Source organism: Clytia hemisphaerica, unplaced genomic scaffold (assembly GCF_902728285.1).
Source record: "Clytia hemisphaerica strain Z4C2 unplaced genomic scaffold, Clytia hemisphaerica genome assembly, whole genome shotgun sequence".
NCBI classification, from domain to species: Eukaryota; Metazoa; Cnidaria; class Hydrozoa; order Leptothecata; family Clytiidae; genus Clytia; species Clytia hemisphaerica.
This window is the reverse complement of record NW_027103282.1, coordinates 1,485,314-1,490,504: the sequence shown is the minus strand read 5'-3', so window position 1 is coordinate 1,490,504 and position 5,191 is coordinate 1,485,314.

The following is a 5,191-nucleotide window of genomic DNA, read 5'->3' as shown; positions in this document are numbered from 1 at the left end:
TCATATTATAGCGCTGTAATTTAAATTCAAAATCGTCTGTTTTCAGTTACACATTAAAAAAGATTTTGTTTAATAAAAAGAGAAATCATGAGATAAATGGTATAGAAAAGAACAAATAATTGGCCATGTTATTCTTTTGATTCCTTCTCTTTTATCTATACCAATTCATAGTACTTTTAAAAGTTTAATCTCCATTCATTTCAAATCTTTCACATCTCGACTTTTCTCGTCTCTCGTCTCCTACTTTTTATATTTCACAAAACGAAAGTACAAATATGTATTGCTCCACAACACTATTCGATTGTTCACGATACTTCGCGCGCGTTTTGCAGAAAAAATGTAGATTGAGTGGGCGGCCCAAAATGAGCTTGGTGGAAATTCTCCATTCGGGATTTTACGACTTTCCATCCGTGCCTAATGGCCCTAATGCATGGTTTGGCTCTTTTTTTGTGTTCTGACCTGACATTACATAATTACAACATTATTTTTTCATTACATTTTTTCAGGTCACGGTTTCCGTGCGAAAAACGAAATCGTGTCAGAAATTTTACTTCGGTGTCCTGTGGGCCCTAGGCGCTCGAGAAAGCGCACATTTCTTAATATTTTGAAACGGGAAACAGGGCTAGGGATTGAAGAACTGGGTACTGCAATGGCTGATCGAGAGCTGTGGAGGGAAGGCTATTGTTTATTTCCGGATGACGATGACAACATTATTGGAACATCCCGGCAATCTTGTTTTTACATTTAGCTTGGTAGCTCAGTCGGTAGAACATTCGCCTTTTACAATCTAAGAGTTTCGGGTTCGATCCCCGGTCACCGCCGACTCGGCAAATGAGTAGCTTAGATCTGGGTAATTTGATCTAAGCGGTATAAGTTACTGGGAGCTGATAGAGTTACTGGGGGTAGTTGTGGCATTTTACCTCAGCATTCTATCTATCTTAGATCTCAAAAAGAAAAGGAGATAGATTCCCTCACCCCAACTCCACCGACAGCCACCAGATGCATATACTTGCTTACGTAATTTTCAAGTTAAAGAGACTCCACTGTGTATCAACAAGCATTGATGAACTGGTCTTCTGATGCTCGAGTCAAAAACAAATGCGGGGGTAATACGAGCCAAGCACCACTGGGTGAAGAACCATTAATCTAACCATTGATTACGTAGGATAAGTTGAAGGAAGATTTAGAGTCTTGAGAGAAGAATACAATGAAAAGAACACCCAAAAATTGGGCTCAGATATTAGCATGATCTTAAATTGTACAAAAGCATACTAGAAGAAATCCGTAACAACTATGATCTATGTAATGGATTTGCAAATTGCTCAAAATTATGAATTCATGTCCAATTTTTACTTTTTTTTGTTAAGTAGTATGTACCAAATTGTCTAAATACAAGCTTTTCCAAGAACAAAAAAACAATACACCTACAATTTCCTTTTTGTTCTGCTTTCTTGAGCTGATCCAAGTTTTATTTCGGAGATGAAAATAATTTCGATCCGCACTGTTAATCATTTTTCTATCGCTTGCACTTGACTGCTTCCTTCTGTTATCACTAAGTCAACAATAATATTCGTATTGTCTGCGTGCCCCGGGGGGGGGGGGGGGTACTAGGGCAAGATGGGTTACGGGGATGCTTCGCTGGTCAGGGATTTTTTTTTAACCTCCACAAGTCCCAGGTAGGGTCGCAAAACACCAAAATAGGGTGCCTATTTTTGGAAAATTTGGGAAAAAAGTAGAAAATTTGAGAAAATTTTGGAATTTCAGTCCCATTCAGGGTCACTTTTTACGCAAATTTCGAGTCCCACATAGGGTCTATTTTTCGAACCTCAGCGGAGCACCCCCGTCGGTCGACAAGGGTAGTACCCCCCCCCCCCCCCGGGCTGCGTGCACTACTCCGTGTATTCAATCTGCTATCGAAATGATACAAAATGATAAACAACAATCTACGACAGCAGTTCTTTGTCTTTTGTACTTTCACCAAATTTTATTCCCTGTAGTCCAGTCTCCTTTTCCAGCTATCTTTTTTACTACAGACGAAATTACAACCAATTTTCCATCATCATGAAAGTGCTTCCATCTTTACAGCTTTTAGGTGCCATATCTTTGTCGGAACGAGCATTTGTGAATGTACATTTTCATGACGCGTTTCTTCCAAGGAAAGGTAAGATAGCGAAGCGGTCAGGGTGAAAATGCCACTGCCATTTTAATTCCAAAAGGCCTTAAGATGAGTATTTTCCTTTTATTTCAATTTTTAGCTAAAGTGGAAGTGAAGCATGAGAAGTAAATCAGTGAGATATAGATAATCTTTCCTAAAACATTTTTAAAAAACTGCTTGAAGTCATGAATTAGAAAACTTTGCGTGAACAGAAATTTTGAGAATTTGGAAAAGTCTCTTTGAGTCACAGCGTACTTTCTCTGATTTTGCGTTCTACATTTTTCAAATTCTAGCAAGAAATGTTGTATCCAATCCAGCTTTTGTATAAAACGTAGGAGATAAAGAAGATTCTCTTTCTAACCTCCCGCTATATTATACTGTAGTAAATCCTTCTGTCCATGTGATTAAAACTGTCTTATTTCAGATCAAATATCAAAATGTCATCAATTAGTTGATCTTCATACTGACGTTACTAACATCCCTGGTAAAACCTCAATGACCACGTGGGCGGCGGTTGGGTGGGCGGGGGTCTTCTTCCGTAATAACATTTCGTTATTGTTCAAGTGCGTCTGATCTTTAGTTCTGCTCTTTAGCAGACTAAAATAAAGTTTACTTGTGGTTAAGTTTTGCTTTTTTCTGATATTCATGATATGCACCATTGCAATGTCTTCCACGGATCCAATGGCTGATTGGTTGAAAGTGACGTATTGACTGATTTTACAACCACTTACAACCAATCAGCTATTGGGTCCGTGATGTAATTTAAGAAGACATTGCAATGGTGCATATCATGAATAGTCCTCTCTCTGTACACCAAAAAAATGCCATTGTATCCCAGTGTGAGATTTTCACTACAGGAAAAAACTATTCTGAGAATATCTTTCGGCGAATTCCTTAAAAAATCTTATCCTCATTGAAATGAGAAATGACCCTTTTCAGCAACCCCAACCAGCCCACCGGGCACTGAAACAGGGGTGTAATAATTTTCTAAGGCATATTCATACTTTGCGGATGTTTACGTATAGTCTGATTTGTGCTATATAAAGGAAAGTGAGTGGAAAGCTGCCAGATCTACAGGGTGCTTTACAAAAAGTATACTCAAATAAGTAAACTCGTCCTACGAGAAAACAGCAGACACACAACGTTGTTTTGAAATATGTCTAGAACGTTACAGTGCCGTAGGAAGCGTTTTGATATTAGGGGCATAAGTTCAGTGACACCGTGAGGGCCAACCATGGTTTGGCCCGAGGGGGAAAAATTTGAAATCTAGAGCTCTAAAAAATAATTCTAGTAAAGGCAAAATTTAAAGGTAAAATACTCCATTTTATGAAGAAAATCACTCTTAAAAAAATTATTGGGAGGGGGCTAAGCACCCCCTAGCCCCCGGTGGCTACGGCACTGGTTAGATGAACGTTGAAACAACGTTCTGTGTCGGCTGGGTTTAAACTTTTCTTCAACTTCTTTTCACTTCTGAAAAAATTATTTTCAACCAACCTTTAATTAACAAGAAATTCGACTTACAAGCTGCATAGGGTTGACCATTAAAATGGATTTCTGAATTTGATCGAAATAGCAATCATCTGCTTTAAATCAATCTTAAATCAATCGTTTACTTCTTTGATTTTGGTGTGGTTGATTTCGACTTTTTACTATTTCTACACCGTCAAATCAGCTCTCTTCTTCCTGCTGATCTTGAATGTATCAGCGCGTGATTTACACCAAACTTACAGTATCTAACTATCTACCCAAACTTTCCCCAGGTTTTCTCCAGGTTTATCCCATAATAGACTCCCAGAGCACATAATGTGGGTGGTCTAAAAAAGGTTTTTTGTTTTCACAATATAGATAGTTGAACTCTGATCTTATGAAAAAGATGCATGCATACCGTTAGCATAGTATATTCATGATAGGAATAAGGACCATTAGCTATTATCTTTGCAAATGATTAAATGTTTTAGGTTGATTAAGAATTTTACACTTTAGTCTGATCGTCTCATTGAGTGTTAAGCCCGAAGGGCTAGAGGAAAAACTTTAATCCTTTTCAGACAAGAGAAATTGAAGCCATTATTTCCCATCCACAACACCCGCGCGTAGTTTTGAAACAAACGCAGGATTGAAACTAGAATTTATCGGTAGATTTCAAAAAATGTAGTCCGGCAAAACAAAGGAACCGCTAGATACAATACGTCGTCACGATTACGGTGCGTTCTATGTGCGTTTTGGATGGGAAATAATGGCTTCAATTTCTCTTGTCTGAAAAGGATTAAAGCCCTTCGGGCTTGACACTCAATGGATCGTCTTGTATGTTTGTGACAATAGAAGAATGTGTTTCAATAGAGATCGACAGTCAAATATTTGATTTTCCTCACTATAGCGCCTTGGTTCGCCCTCTCAATACTGTCCTTTTTGAGTAGAAATACGAGATAAAATCGATTCGTAGCCGTCCAGACATCCTAAAAAGTCAAATTTTGAGCGGTTTACGTTTTAAGCCATACAACTCCTGTAACGAAAGATCTGGAGTGCCAAAAAAAGAAAGTTATCACTTATAGTTATCATTTGGCGTGCGAGAGGAAGTATTGTAAAACATGTTGTGTTATTACTGATTTCGACGCACGCTCCACCAAAGGAGCTTTTCTTTGTGTTTAATTGCTGCTGAACTGACGTCATTTTCCCAAATGACCTGCGGAATTTTGCTTACATTTAAAATGAATAGTTTATTTGATACACGTATTAATTCCCAAATGACAAGAATTTGTTTGTAATTTATCTAGTCTCCTATTTCTTTTGTATGATTGTATTCCCTAATGACATTGTTAGATATTTTGACATGATGATATGCTATAAAACCTGTGGAAATTTTCATTTAATCAGAGAAGGTTGTGAGGGTAGCTCACGCCACATTTTGAAATGGTTTTTTAACAGAAGAAACTTATATCAAATCATTGAACAACCTCACAACACTCATTCTCTACAGGAAGTCTTAGAACAGATAACCTTTGCTTGATAAAAACAAAGAAAAATTTTGCCAACCAAAAG